The following is a 23,998-nucleotide window of genomic DNA, read 5'->3' as shown; positions in this document are numbered from 1 at the left end:
TTGTTGCTCACCTTTTTGTGCACAGCTTCTATGGTACAAGTTCTCTAACAGTAAAGTGGACTTAGACATTCCTGATCATAGGAACACATTCACAACAAGCAAATTAGCAGGAATTTAGAGAGGACCCCACCAATCACTGATATCTCAAAAAAGCAAAGCCCCATTACATATCCGTTTTTAACAACCTAATTAAAATTATTACACAGGATTTATATAACGCCAACAGTTTGCTCAGCGCTTTACAATATAACAGGAGACAATACAGCAACAATACAGTTCAATACAAGAGGGATAGGAGGGCCCTGCTCCTTGGAGCTTACAGTCTAGGAGGGAGGGGCTGGTGGTACAAAAGATAGTAACTGTGGGGAATGGACTAGTTGGAAGAGTAGAAGATTCCATTATTAGCTGAGGGCAGGATACGCTTCCCTGAAGAGATAGGTTTTCAGAGATCGCCTAAAAGTGAGCAGAGTAGGCGATAGTCTGATAAATTGGGGTAGAGAGTTCCAGAGGATGGGAAAAGCTCTAGAGAAGTCCTGGAGACGAGCATGGGAGGAGACAAGGGAGCTAGAGAGCAGGGGGTCCTACGAGGAGCGGAGAGTACAGTTTGGGTGATATTTAGAGATAAGATCGGTGATGTAATTTGGGGCAGAGTTATAAATGGCTTTATATGTTATTGTTAATGTTTTGAATGTCATCCGTTGGGCAATGGGAAGCCAGTGGAGGGATTGGCAGAGAGGGGTGGCAGATACGGAACAGTTAGTAAGGTGGATGAGTCTGGCAGCAGCTATTCATGATAGACTGAAGGGGGGATAGCCTGCGATTCGGTAGGTCAATGAGGAGGGAGTTACAATAGTCAAGGCGAGAGATAACAAGGGAGTGAATAAGTTGCTTAGTGGTTTCCGTGGTTAGGAACGACCGTATCTTGGAGATGTTGCGGAGGTGAAGTCTACAAGATTTGGACAGCGATTGGATTCAAAGACTTATTGCTGGTCACATCTCTCCTACCTAAAGTAGGCACCAGCCAGATTCTCATTGCCTTTTTCTGCCAACTTATATTATTCCTAGATTGTAAGCTCGAAAGAGCAGGGCCCTCGATCCCCTCATGTTTTGCATTGTATTGGTATTGTTCTGTCACATGTTCTGTCCCCCTTTGTAATGTACAGCGCTGAGCGAACTATTGGCGCTTTATAAATACTGTATAATAATAATAATTAGCATACTTCAGACTATAAAGTGACATATGACAGATGTTGACATATATAGCAAATAAGACATTCAAGAGCACAAATACTGAGATATAAACAGATCTATTTCACTTCAATAAACACTGCTTTATGGTTGCCAAGAAAAAATGCATCAAATATTCAAAGAATGGCAAAGGTTCAGCAGTAAATCATGGATACTACAGTAATTGCAGCTACCTGCAGTAAAAGATCAAATCACTGAGCTACAAGATTCCCAGGAATGCAGCCAGTAGTGAAGGTATTTAAGACATCTTTTTTACATCATTTAGGAAGTGACAACTCTACACGTTAGAATGCAAAAAATCTGGTGTGTGCGTGTGTGTTTTATGCAAACTACGAATTTGATTTCATAGTCTACAATCAATTCAAGAACTAAATACAAAATTTAGTTACAGTATATTTTTTATACTGTAAAAATTGACTTTTACTCACCTTGTCCCTTGCATCTAACCCTAATCTCTTCACTCCAGGTCATAGGCCGGCCCTTGGCACCCTCACTTACAATGCAGGACTGCTGGATCTGCATTGCATCAGAGGACAACATTACAGTGATCGCTGAACAGAGCGCTGAAGAGAAGAGGCTTTAGGGCGCCCGTTGCATTGAAGAAGCAGCTTACAGGAGCAAGGGATAAGGCAAAAATAAAAAAAAAAAAAAAGGAGTGCTTTTTACTACCAAACACAGACTGTCTGCATCTGTGCATAAATCCATTTGCATCTATGGAGTGGCTGTACGCAGAACGCATGGCTCCTGGGTGGGTAAATACACAACCTTTACATTCTACAGCCTCAAGCAGTGGCCATGCTCACGAACATTTATAGCCTTTACATCTGCCATGCTGATCTATAACTTTCTCAACAATCTCCTTTCCTTTGCTGGTCCATGTTCAGAGTGATACACGCAATGATACCAAACAGTAGAGGGACTACTTTTAAATAGGCTGACTGTCTATAAGATTGAAGACGTGCTATACTAGTTAGAGGAATCCGTTGGTTTGAAATATTCTGGAAGCGCTATAGGGGGTGCCAATAATTCCCAAAAACATGGCATTGCAACGCAAATCATGTCGTGCAATAATATGTTGCAGTAATGGGCAGTATACCATGCTTTACCACAATGTATCAGTCTACATGAGCCCGTAGTCATGCCTTACTGGAGGGTAATCTGTTTTAGCCTGAAAGAACACTGCATTACTTACAGTACAGGTCTCACTAGCAGCACAAAAAACTGCATTTCAAATCAGGTGACACTGAACAGTACAGAGAGACCATACAAGTCATTTTTCCAGCTGGAATTCATATTAATGTGCTTGCTGAGGTCACTTTCCACATAACTGACTTTCCACATGTAATGTATTTTTTCAGGAACTGGAGAGTTTACTTTTGATAAGAACTTTGAGCGCCCAGGTAGGAAGGATCTAGTAGGAGTAGTCAAATTTCCGGGAAGATAATCCAGATCAAATCAAGTAGATTGCATAGAGAAAAAGCTAACAGTCTGGTTCCAAGTACAATATAAAAAACACACGAGGGAGGCTGCTACCGATGTTTACATTTTTTGGTGTCCTGCAAGCATACATGTAACTATAAGAATCTATGGAATGGGCAGAAAAGCTGTCCCTCCCCTACACAGGCATATGACATATTTACATGTTTAAACCTCCGTATCTGTTCTGCTTGTATCCTGCTTTATAAATAGTGCCTGGCTTGTTAAGACATCTTCTTGGGGGTGGACAAAATGTAACTTCCAGCTACAAACCAGTCATGCTCATGAATAGGCAGCAGATTAAGCTGTTCACCCCCAAACAACATTTTGATACCCAATCTAAAATTTTCCAGTTTTGTATATTACAATGCTAGCGGTTTAACAATGAGGCTCCATGCACACGGGGTGTTTTAATAACGCTGGTAACATTAGCTACGTAAAGTCACGTTAAAAACGTGCGTTTTTCAGCATTAAGCATTTTTGTATTAGCGTTTAACAGCGTTTTGCCGTTTTTACTTTTTTAACCATTGGTGAAAAAAAATATGCTGGTTTGCCATGATTTACCGTGTTTTTCAGCGTTAGAGCGTTTTTACAGCTGAAAAACTCCTCTAGAATTCCACTAGTCCTGGGGTTTTTTTCCAGCCAAAAAACGCTAATTACAGTGTGTGTGTGCATGGACACATAGGATAACATGCTGGGGGGTTTACTGGATGTAGAAAAAAAACATCAACAGCCAAAAACAGCAACTTTAAAAACGTCCAGTGTGCATGAGGATTGATACATTCACTGGGTACCAATGGCTAACTACCCATTTCACCCTACAAAACAAACAATGATGATACTTTAGGAAAGAGATGGCAAGTCTCACATTCATTAGCTACCAACAGTGTCTGAAAATAGTTTTTCTACCAGACACAAACTAAAAATGTTCAGATAAATAAATCTCGTGCAGAGTAAAACTCATGGACCCAACCCAAGAACCCCCTTTGCACAATCTGTATATTCCACTCTTATTAGGAATGCAACGGTTACGAGAAGAACAGGAAACATTATAGTAGTACTATAGTATAGGCAAAACTGTATTTTGGATAGAGTAAAAGGAGTTATATAACCCTTTTTAGTTTTTTTTTGCCATCTGTGTCCTATTTGGGAGATTCCCCTTCATCTTCTGTCCCATAACCAAAACAGGAAGTGGGAGGAAATCCCTCCCAAGTGAGGGAATCCCAGGGATCTCACCAGAACTAGGGTTTGGGAATTTCTTTTAGGGCTCATGTACACAGGGCGTTTGGAAACTAACTCTTAGAAAATGTAGGTTAAAAAACGTCAGTTTAGCCGTGTTTGCATACTGCATTAATGCGCGTTTGCGTTTAGAAGTTTTTAAAAGATAACCTCAGGAGACCCTCCCAAATAGTAAATAACTATTTCAGACATATTGAGAGAAATAGAGAGAGCAGAAGCAGAGAGAGCAGTATGTGTTGAGATGACCTGTCTTTTCTGGTTGTATTCACTATGGATCCCATCATGAGATAACGCGGCACATTCTACCATTTTTTCCTTCATGCGAAACCTGGAACTGACTACACTGGTGTACTAGGTCCATTTGAATACATGGAAAATGCTTTGCATGCATTTCTGATGAAGAAAAAATGCTCTGGACAGCATCTGGATAGATATGGACCTGTCAAAAACGCATCTAAACGCTTGTAAAACCTACTCCTGAACGCAATTTTGGTGCATTAAAAAAAAACGACTAAACACAACTGCCTGCAAACAACTGTGTACATGGACACATAGGAAAACATAAAAGGAGAGTTCAGGGGCTGCTGAAGAAAAAAAAAAACACTCAACAGCTCCTGAATGTCAGTTTAGCAGCTGCATTGCAGGAGCCCTTAATCTCACCCTCTTTATTTACCCCGTTTACGGTTATCAAAGTGAAACTCCCTAAGGGGAGCTCAGAGAGCAGTAACACCCTGACAGGTGATCTAATCCAGCGTTTTTCAACCACTGTGCCGCGGCACACTAGTGTGCCGTGAGATATTGTCTGGTGTGCCGTGGGAAAAATTGCAATTTCATCCGTAACATGTGGCCTCGGCTCACAAATAGACCAATCATTAGAACAGCAATGGGCAAACTACGGCCCGGCGGACCTTTTAATCCGGCCCGCGGAGCGTGATACTGTCAGGATGATCTGTCCCCCTCGACGTATCTGCGCATGTGCCGGAGATCGCCGATCGGCTGCTAATGCCTGAAACTGGCACATGCGCAGATACGTCGAGGGGGACAGATCCTCATAGGAGACAGATTTTCATGCTACACCGGAACGGCGAGAGGAACGCGCGGAGCAAAGGTAAGTGAATTGACACAGGGGGGGCTTGGGGACTTAATATGGGGGATGAATTACTATGGGGGATGAATTACTATAGGGGGGGATGAATTACTATGGGGGATGAATTACTATGGGGGATGAATTACTATAGGGGGGATGAATTACTATAGGGGGGATGAATTACTATGGGGGATGAATTACAATAGGGGGGATTAATTACTATGGGGGATGAATTACTATATGGGGGATGAATTACTATGGGGGATGAATTACTATGGGGGGGATGAATTACTATAGGGGGGATGAATTACTATAGGGGGGATGAATTATTCGATTCCTGACAGAATATCAGCTTTGTGTTCAGCCAAACAGGCCCAGGTTTCGCACTGAGTAAGTAAACAGAAATATGAACAATTATAAAATACATTATTTCATAATAAAGTAATTATAAAATAATTTCTTTGTGTTTGATTCCTATTCAAGAGAATTACTTTATATATAGTCAATATAGGCACAGAGGTAAATTTTTTTAACATTTTCTAATGGTGGTGTGCCTCGTGATTTTTTTCATGAAAAAAGTGTGCCTTTGCACAAAAAAGGTTGAAAAACACTGATCTAATCTATCTTCGCTCTATCCAAAAAAAAAAAAATTATGCCTTTAGTTACACTTTAACTAAAATGACACATTCTGCAAACATAAGAACCATTTTAAAAGGTTTTCAGCTTCTCTCTACCAAATACATAACAGTTGTATAAAGCTGGGCCCTGTACTCAACCATAAAAACAAAAAAACAAATCTGCTTTCATTTTTAATGTTATTTAATATAACAGATGACACAAATTATTGATTTAGGATGAGCAATCCCATTAACAAGAACTTGCACAATGCAATTACAATCATTTGCAGCCAATAATTAATATGGCAGATATAGTTAATGGTAATTTAGCATGCCAGGCAGAAAACAGATACGGATTACACAGAATAAGCCAGTTAACAAAAAGCTGCCGAGAAAAATCAGTGAACAGAATAGTTATATTAGAGGAGATAGTGGGTAATACCAAATAATCAACATAACACACTGATCATCAACCTGTCTTGTCACCTGTGACATTTTGCAGGCAGGGTCACTACTACCCTTAAAGCTGAAGTTTAGGTATGATTTGTATTGCATAGTTACATTGGTTCTGCTTGGACCAATGTAAGTATGCATATCTCCTATTGGACAGATCCCTGTGGTAGATGCAAATCACTGTACTAGTCACCGCTGCTACGAATAATAACTGTCTTCCGGGTCTTGTGTTGAGCAGCTGTCCTTCTGTATAGTAACCTGAAGGGGGTCGCTGGCTCGGCACGGCCACAATTTACAGAACACCTTTTGATTTTTTTTTCAGTGAATACAGGCTGTTCTCTGGACGAGGTAGAATGGAACAACAGGGACAGCAACATTTTTTGTCCTTGCTTGAAAATGTGGCTGCTTCATACTAAAACAAAATGAACATGGTCAACCTAGGACAGGAAGTATACTACTGGCAGGATCATCCGGTGAAAATAATGCCGGCCATAGGCGGTTCGAAAATCAGCCGATTTTTCGTCTAAAAGATTAATCGGCTGATTTTTGCACTGTTAGTGGGTTAATTGGTCGGCTGGTTTTCGGGTTTTTTGCACTTTTGGATTATTGGTCATGTTGGAAAATTCGTGGAAAACGACCGATTTTCGCGGAAATGATGGCCAAATCGGACGATCGTTTTAACGAAAAAAAAAAATATGCGCATAGGCCGTGACCTGGAAAGAACAGAAGTTTTGGCTGTCATATGAGGTGAACTTTATGACTTAGTCAGCCAATTTTTGTAATTGTTGGTGGTAACGTCGGTTCAACGAACGACTGATTTTTCCTTTATCATTTGAAAAAACGTGCAGTTTTCGACCCGTCTATGGCCTGCATAAAGGGGGGGGGAGCTCTAATAAGAAAAATGATAGAAGTTGCAATATGTTACCTTTGTTCTCAAGTTTAGATAAACTTTAAATAATGCAAGTCCACATACAATTCTTCTACATTATTCCAAATATATACACACACACGTATGTATGTATGTGTGCCTCAACTCACGTTGTCGTTTCTAGAGACTCAGAAATGTTGCAGAATTTGCAGATTTTTGGTTACACGTTAGATTTATGGCCAGCACAGCGGCTTTTATAAATACCCTTTGTGTTATTAAACAAAAGTTCAACAGGGTCTTCGATCCCTGAGAATGTACAGAGAAGCAATAACAATTATGACCTGCTGTGTGAAGCCATGATATAACAGGCTACACCCTCAATGACAGGGAGCAGCCTGAGACAGGCACAGCTGCAGCACTATTTCTGGAAATCCAAATAACAGCCGAGGCCCACACAGGCCTCCCTGCATACCACCAAACTATGTGCCAGTGTAGGAGAATAAAGTATGAAGCCACAACAATGTACTGTATATCAGATTACAGTATTTTCTGACAATATCAAGTCAGTAAAAAGTGCCAATTCTAATTCTTCTGTGCAGCCAATCAACTTATTCTGCTGAAATATTACTACTGAATGGTTGCTCTGGTTTATGAAAGCCAGACCTGTACAATGAAAACAAATCTGTTCTTTTTCCATTCAGGGTAAATTAACAGGTTGATTAAATGACAAGTACCCTCTAGTCCTGGCTGCTACCTTTCAGTTGCTCCTTGGAAGCACTGATCGCCCGCTGGATCCTGAGAAAATCCACACTTCAAGGTATGAAAGAGCATGCGATTTTCTCTTGTTCCTTCCACAATGCAGAGCTTGGCCCCCAAGAGGCAAAAATGCTTGCATGTGAAAGTGTGTAAGAGGGTAGGATTGGGAAGTTTCTTTGCCCTTCACAAACTCTGATTTAGCCTGGGTTCACACTGGATCCCACTATGACATTGTGTGGCTTCACTTGAAGTCTGATGTTAGTGCGGCTTTAGGTGTGACTTGGAAAACATCTGTGCTACTTCATGCAAAGATGTCTATGCAAATCACACCTGAAACTGCAAAAAGTAGTGCAGGGACTACTATCAAAATCAGTGCGACTCCGACGAAGTTTAAGCCACACTGATTAGAACGGATCCATTGCCAATCATAGGGCGCGACTTGTCATGCGATTTTAAAGTGTTGCATCGGTGCGAACCAGGGTTTAGACCCAACCTGGGGGCTTATGGGGAAAGTTAGGTACCAGAGTCATGGAGGATGAAGATCATCTAATGAACTTCTTCCTCATTAGCACTCTAACAAGACTGTGTAGCCTATGAAATGCTGCTTAAAGAACAAAGTTCATTTTTCGTAACATGTTACACCCATATTCAGGGTGTAACATGTTATGAACGGACCGGCCCCTGCAACCCCCACAGTTCCCTGTTGTGACAGCTAGCAGGGGACATCACTCACCCGGCCGCATCACTCATTCACAGTATTCTATGATTGGAAAAACTACAACCAGCACCATGGTAGCTCATTGAGCCTTCCTGTCAGTAAGTACCTGCTTGCCCATCTGGGATAAATGAGCAAGCAGGTACTGACAGGTCAGAGGGAGACCTGCATGGCAACAGTTTGCTGATCACTGGAGCGATGTTTTAGAGGCTCCAGAAACAAACCTTTACCTCAAAAAAAAAAAAAAAAAAAAAAAAAAAATGTGAATTGATTATTTTTTGTTACAAGATAAACTTATCCTTTCAAGAATAAGATAACTAGTGCACTTGCCCGTAGTAGGCCCCCCTTCCTATTGTAATTTTTTAAATAACATCTGCCTGAGACACTGGAGTTCCTCATTATGAGGCTGCCCAATGCTCCACAGCTTTTTCATCAAAATCCCAAAAATGCACTTGCAGGTAACTAGCTTTTTAAGTTGAAGGTTTAGGCATGGCAATTTTTACATAGGTACATCGGACCAATATAAATATGTACCATACCTGTGGGATCCCTCTAAAAGCTGGAAATCAGGGTAGTAGGCACCACCCCACCGCTCAATCTCGTCCAATCAACGAATGCATTGTGATCAATAAGAAAATGCATAAAAATATCAGAACAGTATCTCCACATCAGTATACACAAACCAGGTTGTCACTCTCAGCAACTCAGGTTCACATAAGCATACATTTGAAGAGACAGCTGAGGTCCAACAACAATCCTTTACAGTACTTTACTTGGTTAAAGATAACCAACCTGAGACATGCAAACAAACCCAGCAGAACGCAATGAGAAAATGCAAAACGTTTCCTCATTGCTGCCCGTGCCATGACATATGACAACTTATGTTCATTATACAGCAGGGTAGCCACTTGGCACAAGACCTGGAAGCTTAGTGGAAAGTACTGTAATTAGTGGTTCCTACTACAGAGATTTCCACCTTCCAGGGTACATGCATACTTTGCACAAATTGCCATACCTAAACGTCCGTTTTAAAAAACATGCTCTGCACAGGGAAGGTGGGGCAGTCACACACCAAATGCATTTATGCCTTAAAGCGGATTTTAAAAAATGCAGTTATATATTTTTTAAAAATTCAACGCCACATTTGGGAAATTGAAAAACCTAAAATTCTCTTCATGTTTTGTATTGTCACTCTCCTTGTGCACGATACATATGATGACCCTGGGATTTTTTCCTGCGTACTTTGATTAGTAGTAATCACAGAGGGTAGTGATGTGGGGGCAATTGTCACATTCCCTGAGGACAAGTACGTCAGTGCCTGCAGCTTAGAAAATATAAAGCAGCAGCACACAGTACAAGCAGGCTCAGTGTGTACTTTTAATCCAGAGTGGATCAGCTACCAGTCACTCCCTAGGGGGTAAGCAGGTGGAGTCCCTGGATGGTCTTTCTTTGCAAAAATGGTCATAGAGTACACGTTGCACTGGATAAAAGATTTGGCTGTGTAAAGCCAACAGGACCCTTAAAAGACAGTCAAGTATGTGCCTGAATGAAAACAACTGTACATCAGTGCATGCCTGCCCCTGAAACTGCTGCTATATTCATTCTGAAACTAAAAATAGAGACTGATAACAGCCCAGTGCAGAGGGATTTTCTGATTAGCTGTAAATTTGCATGTGTGCTCCCTAGATAAAAGCCAGCATAGCGCCAACTATTCTTCCTGTATTCCCCTAAATCGGACTGTTTATTCGGCTACCCCAACAATAACAAACCTCCCCAACAATATCTCTAGTACATTTGTTTCTACAGGTGTTGAGTACAATAAAATTGATGACATTTAATGGCGAAAAGATGAAAATACAACCTTTCAGAAATGCTGTGTCGTCATGTCACACACCACAAGCTTTTTCAAAGCCTGCAATTTAATTGAAATGTATCAAACCAGAATAAAGAATCTTTTCAAAAGGGAAATCGGTCATGAAGTAAAATACCTGTGGGATCACTTAGTAATAGTTGCATTCAACTGGACTTGTTCTGTAATATTGAAAATGATTTATTCAAGTTTTTAACTGAAGACTTGTATAGAAAATGAAAAAAATAATCATCATTACAGAACACGTCCTACTGAATGTGACCAACTACTGCTAGATATACTATGACCTGGATGAATAAGAACCTTCACAGACACCTGTGTGATTGGGCTGTCAATGAGCTCACTGCCGTACAACAAGAGACTTGAAGGAAGTAAGGCTGGCCATACACTATACATTTTTCTGTCCAATTTCCTTTAGATTTACCTTCAACTATGTAGTGCAAGAGTCTGCCTAATTGGATACAATTGAAAGTGCTGTTAGGTTTGACCTCCTATTATATGGTTTTTAGTAAATCTAAACCAAAAATCTCAAGAAAATTGTATAATGTATGGCCAGCCTAAGGGCTGCTTCCCCAGGGGCCTAATCACACAGGTGTTTTGTCCCTTTTAGGCTGGCCATACATTATTCAATTTTGCTTTAGATTTACCAAAAACCATATCATACAAGCTCAAACCTAAACAACACTTTTATTTGTATCCAATTAGCCAGGCCTTTGCACTACATAGTTGAAGGTAAATCTACAGAAAATTGGGCAGAAATTGGACAGAAAAATTGTAAAAAAAAATTGTATTGTGTATGGCCAGCCTTAGTGCCCAGTCATACCGGTGAGATTTGGGAATTGAAATCAGAAGTAGTGAATGTTAGTGTCTTAACATGTGCGATTTGCTGTAGCGCAGTTTCTAAAGTAGTTCTTGCATTACTTTTTCTGCATTTTTGTTGTGATTTCACATACATAGAATATAATGGATAACGCACTGCAAATTGCAAGAAATTGTTGAAAAACTTCACAAGTAGCAATAAAGTCTTTAGAAATCACACCTGAAATTGCACACAAATCACGCGCTTTAAATTGCAGCGGTGTGACCTAACACTCCGGTCACACTGGGTGCGACTTGGCATGCGATTTGCATGCCATGCGACTTGCAAATCGTATGCCAAGTCGTACCCTATTGTCCGCAATTACAGTGGTCATATCAGTGCAGTTCCAACTTGGTGGGAGCTGCACCTTTTTCTAAAGTAGTACATGCATTATTCCTGCGATATGCATAGACATCTGTAACAGATGCAAATTGCTCCTGAAATCAGCATGTCCCTTGACTTTGAAACTTCACTGTAAGTCGCACGATTTCAAAGTCGAGCTTGATGTGACCGGGGTGTAATTCCACTTATATAAACTGTACAACCAGCTAGTGTGGCACTCGAAGGCTAGCCATAGACGGAGCAAATTTCTTTCCTGCAACCACGGGTCCCTATCATATACTCCTGATTTGCCATCAGCAGGATGTCTGATCCATACTAGTGAGTTGGATTGATCATCCAAACAGAAAAACAACAATGCCGCTCACAATCACAAAACAATAATCAGGTCATCACAGAGGAACAAATGCAATTATAAATTGTAGACAATTACATTACTACCTAAACATAATAATACTTCTAAAATTAAAGCTATGGTGTCAACAAAGAAAAGGAGTTTAGAAATAAAAGGATGAAAGTGTTCATTAGCCCTGGTTCACATATATGCGGATTCCCGGCAGTTGTTTTGCCTGTGCACAGCAGCCCATTCATTTGAATGAGCTGCTGTATCCACTGAAAAACACAGGGAAAGGCTGGCCATACATTATACAATTATCTGCAGATTTTCTGCCCAATTTCCTTTAGATTTACCTTCAACTATGTAGTGCAAGGGCCTGCCTAATTGGATACAACTGAAAGTGTTGTTTAGGTTTGTCCTCCTATTATATGGTTTTTGGTAAATCTAAACCAAAAATCTGCAGATAATTGTATAATGTATGGCCAGCCAAACAGTCCCTGCACCTTGTAGAGAAGTGCTCTGCAGCCTCCAGTGTGTGGGGTGCCAATAGGAATAATTGTATCCCCATGCACCATCCTGAACGGTAGCACGTTTATCTGTATGCATGGTTGTTGCTGCGGGAACCGATGCAGTCCCACTGCTGCAACCTCCTATACAAGTGTGAACCTATACAACATAAAAGAAAGAAAAACGTTTATACAGAAAAGGGGAAAGGAGTTTATAAATAAAAGTAAGGGTTTAGTAATGAGAATCATTTCTTAGCCCAAGCACTCACATCAGCACTATACAATAGATATTTTATACATCCAGATCAACTCAGTGTCTACATTCATGGAGGGTTTGATGTAAAAATACTGGAACCCCCCCCCTGCAGTATACCTGTACCTAGGTACCCCACCATTAGCCCCGGTTCATGCTGCTGCAACTTATAATGCAACATGTTACACAAAGCTGCATGACAAGTCAAAACACATTCATTTCAATGGGTGCCTTCTTAATCAATGTGACAAGTTGCAACAACAGAAAAACAAGATTCCTGCACTACTTATCTGCAACTTGAGTGCCATAGGCTGCAATGTTAAGTCACAAAAGACGCAAACAAGCCGAGGAGACTTTGGGGGTCCCAGCTGTGTGAACTGAGAGTCAGTGGAAGGATCCGTCCCACCAATGGTGTAGTCACACCCAGTCACACCAAATTAAGGCTAGGTTCACACCTATGCAGTCTGCGTTTTATCTGTTTCTGCAGTGCGTTTTGGACATGTTTTGCAGGGGAGGGGGGGGGGGGGGGGTTGGTTTATTACTTGTTGCTGGGTAGATTAAAACGCATCAAAAATGTATATTAAAAAAAACGCACTACATGCTTTTCTGCAGTGTCTCCATTGAAGTCTATAGAACCAAAACCGCAACCTTTTGCAATGGAAAAAGTCCCTGACCCTTTCCAAAAAACACACCGGGTGAAAATGCAGCGATGTGAACCCGTCTCATAGGAAATCATGTTAAATGGACTGCTGTGCGTTTCAGCAAAACACATAGGTGTGAACCTAGACTAAGGGCTCATGTACACCCGATCCAGAACATCATGTACATATATAAATGCAGCATAAGGGGCTGTTCACATGGAAACGTGATGCTGAAAACCTGCGTTTCATGCATGTTCCCCCACACTGCCTTCAAAATACCCTAAGTATGCGATCGCACATTCCTGTGCGCTTTCCAGCCCTTTCATTCGAATGGGCCAGAATCGCACTGGATAGCACACTGCCACTGGATCTCACGTCACGGCAGTACCATGCAATCTGGTGGCAGTGCGTTTTTAAAAGTAGTGCAGGCAAATCACAAAAGTGCCATTTGGGCCCATTCAAATGAATAGGCTGAAAATCACACAGGAATGTGGAGCACAAACAGTACAAATACATATGCAAGAAAAACAAAAGTATTTAAATGAGCCTAATGTACACCATTGCAGTGTTTTTATGTGGAAAAAAAAAGTACAGCAAGCTGCATTTTTTTTTTGCACTGCAGCACAACAAAAACACATCAAAAATGCAAACGCACCACTAAATAAACTGAAAGAAATGAAAAGTATCCTGAAAAGCGCAAAGCACACTCACAACATACAATTCAGTGACACCACATGTCCAGACATGGAGAGTGGACACAGGGAATGGGGTGCAAATCAGCCCTAAAAGTCCCCATGAACGTACCTCAAGTATTCCAAGCTTTCCCTTATGTGGGACAGAAAAGGCCGGAGGAATGGAGTGAATAAGCCCCTGTGAGGGGGGGTCCCTCTGTGTCAGGTGTGGGGGGCTCACTTAGTCCCAGTCCTGCCCGCTCTCCCTCCTCACATCCCTCCCCTCAGGTGAAAGAGCCCGTCTCCCCAATATGTCTCTCACACGTGCCCCCACTCACTCACCCCCGGATAAACAGGACTGCTCACCATGGTTCCCGGGACCCGGCCACTGTGCCCCCAGTTCCCCGGCATCTCACCTGAACGCTGCCCACTATGCGCCTCTGTCGGGACTCCTCAACTCTTTTCCCTGGGACGGCCCGGTCTGTCAATAACACGCATGCGCGCTCGGGGCGAGTCCCCCGAATTGGTTGTGGGAGTGGCTGCCGGCGGCCCCCGCCCCCTCCTGACCCTGGTGTCAATCAGTGAGAGTACATCGCTGGGTGAGGCCGGGCGGGCGGTGTATGCAGTGCTCGGAGCCCACACATGCCGCTGCACGACTCCCCGCATACAGGAACATTGGCATGGCCTCACTTGGATGTACTCAGGATCACCTTATTAACCTGACATCCATGCCAAGTTCCTCGGGGGGAAAATAGTTTCCTCATCGTGTAATGAGACCATTGTTCTCTCACTGTACTGACTGCTGAGGGGATCGCTGGCCTTTCCTGTTTGTTACATTGATTTATATAGTGGGCTGAAGTGATCGGAGCAGTAATGTGTGGGAGGGGTGTAGGGAGCAGTGATGGGACTGGAGAAGCAGCACAATCGTCCCCGTCATCTGTACACACACCAGGCCATTCCACACAGACAAGCATGAAGGGCTCATTCACATAATGCGTGAGCGGTGCATTTTACTAAGGTTTGCTTTTCATGGCATGTGATTTACATGATCTGCGGGTTTTTTTGTACTTTATTTCAGGTACTTATATAGTGCCGTCAATTTACACAGTGCTTTGCATATATATATTGTACATTTACATCAGTCCCTAACCCTCAAGGAGCGTACAATCTAAGCTCCCTAACTCACATTCATACATACACATACTAGACATATAGACTTCACCTCCGCAACATCTCCAAGATACGGCCGTTCATAACTTCTGAAACCACTAAGCAACTTATCCACTCCCTTGTTATATCTCGCCTTGACTATTGTAACTCCCTCCTCATTGGCCTACCTCATCGCAGGCTATCCCCTCTTCAGTCTATCATAAATGCTGCTGCCAGACTCATCCACCTCACTAACCGTTCTGTATCTGCCATCCCTCTCTGCCAATCCCTCCACTGGCTTGCCATTGCCCAATGGATAAAATTCAAAACAATAACGTATAAAGCCATTTATAACTCTGCCCCAAATTACATCAATGATCTTGTCTCTAAATATCACCCAAACTGTACTCTCTGCTCCTCGCAAGACCTCCTGCTCTCTAGTTCCCTTGTCTCCTCCCATGCTCGTCTCCAGGACTTTTCCAGAGCTTCCCCGATCCTCTGGATCTCTCTACCCCAATTTATCAGACTATCACCTACTCTGCTCACTTTGAGGCGATCTCTGAAAACCTAACTCTTCAGGGAAGCCCATCCTGCCCTCAGCTAATAATGAAATCTTCTACTCTTCCAACCAGTCCATCCCCCACAGTTACTACCTTTTGTACCATTAGCCCCTCCCTCCTAGATTGTAAGCTCCAAGGAGCAGGGCCCTCCTATCCCTCTTGTATTGAACTGTATTGTTGCTGTATTGTCTCCCATTATATTGTAAAGCGCTGAGCAAACTGTTGGCGCTATATAAATCCTGTATAATAATAATATTAGGGCCAATTTAGACAGGAGCCAATTAACCAACCAGCATGTCTATGGAGAGTGGGAGGAAACCAGAGTACCCAGAAGAAACCCATGCAGGCACAGGGAGAACATGCAAACTCCAGGCAGGTAGTGCCGTGGTCAGGATTTGAACCAGCAACCCTAGTACTGCCAGGCAGAAGTGCTAACCATTTAGCCACTGTGCTGCCTGATTTGCTTTGCAATGTGTTGTGTTTATTCGCATTTGTGCGTGCATTTAAACACTTTATGCTGCGCTGAAAAAAAGTAGTGCATGCAATTTTTTTTGTCTTTTTTCAGCACTGGGCAAATGCAACACAATGATGTGAATTGCATTCATAGGAAACAGTTTTTTTATTTCCATGCATTGGAGATGCATTCACAAACGCACCCCAGCGTAGTGTGAATGAACCCTCAGACTCCGTTCACACTTGAGCTTTTTTAAGCTCAACGCTCAGAAACGCTCAGCAAGTAAAATCCAATGATTTCCAATGGCCCCTGTTCACGCTTGAGCGTTCTGTCACCTGTAGCAAAAACGCTTGTCATTTTTGGTGCGGTACGATTAGAGCCATAAAAATGTATGGCTCCGATCACACCATACACAAATCACATGTGATTCGCACAGGAGTGCTGTTCCTGTGTGAATCACATCCGATATACCGCACGTATGTGAACCCAGGCTCAATGGCAGCCACTGCTACAACTCCCCTCCACTCCATCAGCAGACCAACATTAGAAAAGCTGTATGCACCTGGGCCACACCCTGCTGGTTGACCACAAAACCCGGACTCTGGGTTGCAGATTCCACCCAAGACTCGTTGGAATCTCCAAACTATGGAGTCCCATCCAGAAATATCAAAATCTGGAGAAATCTGCAAAAGCAGTTTTCTCAGGTCAAAATTAACGCTCTGTAGTTCTGCATTCAGCACATGTGCAACCCTATGTTCTTTTCCCAGTCCACCTACCTATATTTACCCAGTGATAGGGCCTCGCACTGCTATGCTGATTCATATAAGGGGGGTCTGAAAACAATCTGGACAGCTTTAAGCAACATTGAATAAGGACCTTGCTATAGGTGTAGGTCACTTACATACCTCATAAAGCCAGACTGAAAAACTCCCAGAGATCACATCATTCCCTTCCTTTCTTGTTGCTAGGATGTTGCTAAGAGACTCCTAGCTGTACTGTTCACCTCTACCATCACAGGAGTGAGCTCTCAAATGCTGAGCTCAAAAGGACTGCATCTAAGAACATAAAGCACATGAGAGAGGGTTTGAATCAGGGAAAGAGCTCTCTCTTCTGATGGTGGAGGTGAACAGTAAGAGCTAGGAGTCACTTAGTAATGTCTTAGCAACAAGGCAGGACAGGATGATGCCATTTCTGTGAGGTTTTCAGTCAGGCCTCAGGAGGTATGTAAATGGTCTACATCTATAGGAAGGGCATGATTCAACTGTGTTATAAAAATATAAATCGGTGTCCAAAAAGTTTATACACTCTATAACAGCCTGTGAAATAACACAAAAAAAGTCCCACTTTCACCCTTGAAAGTATAAGTCACTAATAATAAACCTTTTTAGTGTCCATTCAGTTATTTCTGTGACAAACCCCAAAATTAAAGTCCATAAATCTTTCTTCCAATTTCTGTTTAAACTCGCCGTATGACTCCAGTAAATGCCATGTACCTCAAAACAAAGAAAACTCAATAGTGTATTATCCTCACAAAATTAATGAATAAATTCATCAATAATCACCAAATTTTTTTTTCAAAAATTCCTCATTATGTACGTGCAAAATACAAAAACCGTGAAAGCACGTGATAAACCATGAAAATACGGGATAGTGAAACACTCTGTGTGATAGTTATGTATACGCTTCTCTGTGAACACTCAGTCAGTGTACACATCTAAGTGGCTGAATTACATACCCTCACCCCAGTAAATAATAAGCCAGCCTTATAAGAATATTTAAATACAGAGAAGGATATGGATCAACGGAACCTTATGGATACCTTCTGATCCCTCAATACTCTCTCCAGTACTCTCGTCTCCTTACACTCCAAAGCAATCATAGAGAGAAAATAAAGCCATATAGTGCAGTATGTTCGAGATTATCAGATCCACGCTTTAATACAATATGCTTACATAAAGAGCCATAAAAACCACATAAAAGATCCCATGACTAAACCTCAAGCAGCTTCCAGGAACGCCAAACTGTAATACCACACTAAAGATGGCCGCTCCGCTACTTCCGGTTTCTCGAGCAACGTCCAACATCATGTTCCTTGACGCATTTTGTCACTTCCTTGACTTATTCCGTGTTTTCACGGTTTAATACGTGCTTTCACGGTTTTTGTATTTTGCACGAAACTAGTGAGGAATTTTTGAAAAACATTTTTGGTGATTATTGATGAATTTATTCATTAATTTTGTGAGGATAATACACTATTGAGTTTTCTTTGTTTTGAGGTACACGGCATTTACTGGAATCATACGGCGAGTTTAAACAGAAATTGGAAGAAAGATTTATGGACTTTAATTTTAGGGTTTTTTACATAAATAATTGAATAGACACTAAAAAGGTTTATTGTTAATGATTCAACTGTGGACAAAGCTGCGCAGTTTGTTTTTATCTTCAGGTGCCTCTTATCTGCATAAGCAATTTTCGGTAAAGGTGAACTATGCTTTTACAAAAAAACCCATTACATTGGTCTGTTACATTGGTCCAGTTTGGTTCAATGTTATTATGTATCCGCCATACCTGGCTGAAAATCACTGAAGCAGACACCGCTAGTCCAGTGATCTCCACTTGGTTCTGGCTCCCGTGCCAAGTGTTTGTCCTGTTGCATTGTGAACACAGGAGGTCAGATGCTTAACATGGGTGTCATTCAGGGAATGCTTTGCATTTTCTGAATGAATGCAAAGCGTTCTCTGATTAGACGAGGTGGAGAGGTGGGTGGTGACACCAGTTTAGCATGACATTACCATCGCGCTATTGTGGACCACATTAATAGAGCAGATAGACCTGTTTTAAGTCTATCTGTGCCACCTGTGCCAGTTTCTATTTCAGAATGAAACCTCTAATAACAGAGGGAATAGGGCAGTTTTCTATATAGAAAACTAATGCAGATTCCTGCCAAGTGCAACCTCAGTAGACAGTTCACACCTATTCTCTGCCCCTGTAGTGACTACAATACCAGAGCAGAGACTGCACAGGGCCAACACCCTCCTCCTCTCTCCGCTCTAAGCTGAGCTGGGAGAGGACAAAGAGATTGGAGCATGCAGTTCCAACACTCTGCTCTCTGTCCTGTGTGCTGTGCCTGTCACAGTGACAGAACAAAGACCAATGGCCACTACTCCATACTCATACTACTAGACCTCTCTGCTGCTTTTGATACTGTTGACCATCCCCTCCCCCTCAAAAAACTCCACTCTCTTGGCCTTCAAGACTCTGCTCTCTCCTGGTTCTCCTCCTACCTATCGCATTCTGTCTCCTCCTCTCCACGTCCTCTTGCTGTAGGGGTCCCCCAAGGCTCTGTCCTTGGACCCCTTCTCTTCTCCATCTACACCTCCTCATTTGGTCACATGATAAACTCCCATGGCTTCAAGTACCATCTCTATGCTGATGACACACAGGTCTATCTCTCTACTCTTTACCTCGCCCCTTCAGTGTCCTCTCATTACTAATGTACTGACTTATCAGCATGGATGTCACACCATTTCCTCAAACTCAATCTTTCCAGAACTGAGCTCTTAGTATTCCCTGCAGCCTGTGCCCCCTCCCCTGACATCTCCATCAAGATCAATAACACAACCATCAGTCCCTCCCCTCCTGCCAGGGTGCTAGGTGTAATCCAGGACTCCGATCTGTCCTTTCAGACCCAAATCCAATCACTGTCCAAATCTTGTAGACTTCACCTCTGTAACATCTCCAAAATATGCCCGTTTTTAACCATTAAAACCACTGAGCAACTTATTCACTCCCTTGTTATCTCTCGCCTTGACCATTGCAACTCCCTCCTCATTGGCCTACCTAATCACAGGCTATCCCCCTCTTCAGACTATCATGAATGTTGCTGCCAGACTCATCCACCTTACCAACTGTTTCATGTCTGCCAATCCCTCCACTGGCTTCCCACTGCCCAACAAATAAAATTCAAAATATTAACAATACCGTATAAAGCTTTTTCATACTCCCCAAATTACATCACCAATCTTGTCTCCAAATATCACCCAAACGTCCTTTCTGATCCTCTCAAGACCTCCTGCTTTCTAGCTCCCTTGTCTCCTCCTCTCATGCTCATCTCCAGGACTTCTCCAGAGCCTCCCCCATCCTCTGGAACTTTCTACCCCAATCTGTATGACTATCACTTACTCTGTCCACTGTTAGGCAATTCCCGAAAACATATCTCTTCAGGGAAGCATATCTTGCCTTCAGCTAAGAAACAATTAGATTGCAAGCTCCCAGGAGCAGGGCTCTCCTAACCCTTTTGTATTGAACTGTTGGCGCTATATAAATCCTGCATTACAGGGGCGGGCAACTGTGACCCTCCAGCTGTTGTAGAATTACAAATCCCATGAGGTATTGCAAAACTTGACAGTTGCAAGCATGACTCCCAAAGGCAGAGGCATGATGGGACTTGTAGTTCACCAACAGCTGGAGGGCTACAGTTGTCTACCCCTGCTGTATTTAATTAATAATAATAATAATAATAATAATAAACAGATAACTCCTAATTAACAAAGGGGTTTGCATCCCTTTTGTTAAAGCGGAACTTTACCCATAACAAATTGATAAAAAATAATGTTCTTTAGCAAGGAACATGCATTCCACATTAATAATTATTTTACCAAAATTAATGTGTGCTGTAAATTTTCTCCAGCATTGCTCTTGTTTTTTTTTTTCTTGCTTGAGGTTGCCATTTTGCTGAAGTCCAGAACACCCGAGCAGCAGTAAATCTTTAAGCTGTCAGCAGGTTGGCCACAACACAGTGCTGAAAAGTAGAGAGCAACTGAGCACGTGCAAAGCAGAGTGAGACAGTGTATTACTGGATTTTAACAGTATAGACACTTATTTTTATTGTGCGATATACCTGTAACGGGGGCCAGCCTGAAGTGATCTAGCAGGACTTAAAGTGTTACTAAAGTCTGACATTTTTTTTCAATGAAAATAACAAACATGTTATACTTAGCTGCTCTGTGCAGTGGTATTGCAAAGACAGGCCCCAATCCGCCTCTCCTTGGGTCCCCCACCATCGATCTTGGCTCCTCTTCTTCGCTTGCTATGGGGACACACACTGCATGCATGTTCCTGACCTGTGTGTCTACGGAGCTGCACTTTGGATGATATTGAAATAGCTGTTTCTATGGATGCACCAAGTCATGTGCTTGAGCTTTTCAACCTTGTAAACTCCAGCTCAATGTGTTTGAAATGTCTTTATTTTTTGAAAATCTATTAAAACCTAAAGCAACATGGTCCATGATGTACTAGCAATAGAACCACAAAAACTAAGTATGGAGTCACTCAACTATCTATGACCAAACTCCTGATGATTGAAACGTGTAAAAGGAGCAGGTGGAATTTCCATGTTTAGGATGATATTGATAAATGTATTCTGGACTTCTGGAAGTTGAGCAGCTCCACCCTTGCCTTTTGTGCCTCCTGGGATTTGGATGTATATAGTCCAAAAGGACTAATCTAAGCAGGGCATCCTGAAGTGTGTGTGGGGGGAAGGGGGGAGGGGGAAATGATAGAAAAAAGTATTCGATAAAAAACCAAAAAATTTCAATTATAATAAGGAGGGTGGGGAGCAGAGGATGGAAGTTCCCCCAAAGTCCTCTTTAAAGTGTATCTTTAAGCAGAACCTCTTTTTTAGATTAAGATGGAGTGGAGAAGTGTTAGCGCCTCTGTCAAGTTTTTATTAGTGTTTTTCTTCCCATTGGGGAGATTCATCCTTCAATTTGTATTGGTAACTATTGTCGCCGAGAATGAAACTGAGGAAATATCCCAGAGCAAGAGGTAAGGGGAAATTTTTCAAAGGGAACAACTGTTAAGAGGGGAAATTCCCTCATTTGCGAGATTTCCTTTAACTTTTTGTTGTGGTTCTGGGAAAGGGGGTGAAGGGAGGTTTGTCATGCACAGACAGAAAACAACAATTAAAGTGATTTAAAAGGTTAATTTTTTTTTCCTTTTACAAAAATAACAAAAATGTTACACTTACCTGCTCTGTGCAATGGTTTTGCACAGAGCAGCACTGATCCTCTTCTTTTGGGTCCCCCACTGGCGGTCCTGGCTCCTCCCCCCCAAGTTCCCCCAATAGAAAGCCTCTTGCTATGAGGGCACTAAAACAGGCTTGCTTCCAAGCTGCACTCCTGTGAAAAGACACTGTCCATGTACACACAGAGCGCAGCTTGGTTCCACCCACCCGCCCTCCACTCTCTCCTCAATGGCTCACTGGCTGTGATTGACAGCAGCAGGAGCCAATGGCTTCCTCTGCTCTGTGAGGAAAGAGAGTTCTGGGACAGCCAAGGCTCCTTTGCACTTCGCTGGATCGATATGGGGCTCAGGTAAGTATAAGGCTAGGTTCACATCTGTGGTGGTGCGGCAGTGGCACCCACACAAAAATATCTGCAGCTACACCACCCGCACAGAGCAATGCGGGACCAGCGGGCGGGTGCCATTAATTCGAATGGCACGCCGCTTGCACTGCAAATCTCAACCGTACTGGGAACCTCGGTTCCCGTGCAGGCTGCAGTGTCCAAAGAACTGCAGGGATTTCTTCCCTGTGTGTCCCAGGGCACAGGAGTCCATTCAAATGAATGGGCTCTCATGCCCGCGCAAAACACGGCCACATATACAGTTGTGTTCAAAATAATAGCAGTCAGACATCACTAACCTGATCAATCCCTGTTTTTGGTAGAAATTATATTTCTACATGGCAAATAATTTACTAGCAGGTGTAGTAGAGTAATAGAAATCCAACAGTCATGATATGCATGCTGCTGATTCTGTGTAATTCAATCACTAATTGAAAGGGGCATGTTCAAAATAATAGCAGCGTGGAGTTCTATTAGTGAGGTCATTCATTCTTTGAAAAACAGGTGGCAATTATTGCCCTTATTTAAGGAAGGAAGGCAGCAAATGTTGTACATGCTGGTTACAGTGCATTTCTCTCTGAAATTCTGAGGAAAATGGGTCGTTCCAGACAGTGTTCAGAAGAACAGCGTACCTTGATTAAAAAGTTGATTGGAGAGGGGAAAACATATAAAGAAGTGCAGAAAATGATAGGCTGCTCAGATAAAATGAACTCAAATGCTTTAAAATGGCAACCAAAACCTGAAAGAAGTGGAAGAAAGCGAAAAACTACCATTCAAATGGATAGAAGAATAGCAAAATGGCAAGGACTCAGCCAACAATCAGCTCCAGGAAGATCAAAGAAGGTCTAAAGTTACCTGTGAGTACTGTTACAATTAGAAGACGCCTATGTGAAGCCAAGCTATCTGCAAGAAGCCCCCGCAAAGTCCCACTGTTGAAAAAAGACGTGCTGAAGAGGTTACAATTTGCCAAAGAGCACATTGACTGGCCTAAAGAGAAATGGCGCAACATTTTGTGGACTGATGAAAGTAAGATTGTTCTTTTTGGGTCTAGTGGCCGGAGACAGTTTGTCAGACGACCCCCAAACCCTGAATTCAAGCCACAGTACACTGTGAAGACAGTGAAGCATGGTTGTGCAAGCATCATGATATGGGGATGTTTCTCATACTACGGCGTTGGGCCTATTTATCGCATACCAGGGATCATGGATCAGTTTGAATACATCAGAATACTTGAAGAGGTCATGCTGCCTTTTGCTGAAGAGGAAATGCCCTTGAAATGGGTGTTCCAACAAGACAACGACCCCAAACACACCAGTAAACGTGCAACATCTTGGTTCCAGACCAACAAGATTGACGTTATGGAGTGGCCAACCCGATCTTAATCCAATAGAAAACTTATGGGGTGACATCAAAAATGCAGCTTCTGAGTCAAAACCAAGAAATAGAGAAGAACTGTGGAATGTAGACCAATCATCCTGGGCTGGAATACCTGTTCA

At 42.3% G+C, this 23,998-nt stretch overlaps 1 long non-coding RNA gene across 1 annotated transcript in view; it reads right to left on the bottom strand.

The window, feature by feature from the left end:
* LOC149471128 (uncharacterized) overlaps positions 1-14,715 on the bottom strand; it is a 33,432-nt gene extending 18,717 nt beyond the window's left edge. Inside the window, exon 1 of the long non-coding RNA XR_016307487.1 lies at positions 14,352-14,715. This is a non-coding gene — a long non-coding RNA (uncharacterized LOC149471128). The remainder of the gene's footprint in view (positions 1-14,351) is intronic.
* Positions 14,716-23,998: the final 9,283 nt, after the last annotated feature.

Source organism: Staurois parvus, unplaced genomic scaffold (assembly GCF_062004578.1).
Source record: "Staurois parvus isolate SC_StPar_1 unplaced genomic scaffold, SC_StPar_1.0 ptg000029l, whole genome shotgun sequence".
NCBI lineage: Eukaryota > Metazoa > Chordata > Amphibia > Anura > Ranidae > Staurois > Staurois parvus.
This window is presented reverse-complemented; position numbering and strand designations above follow the sequence as displayed.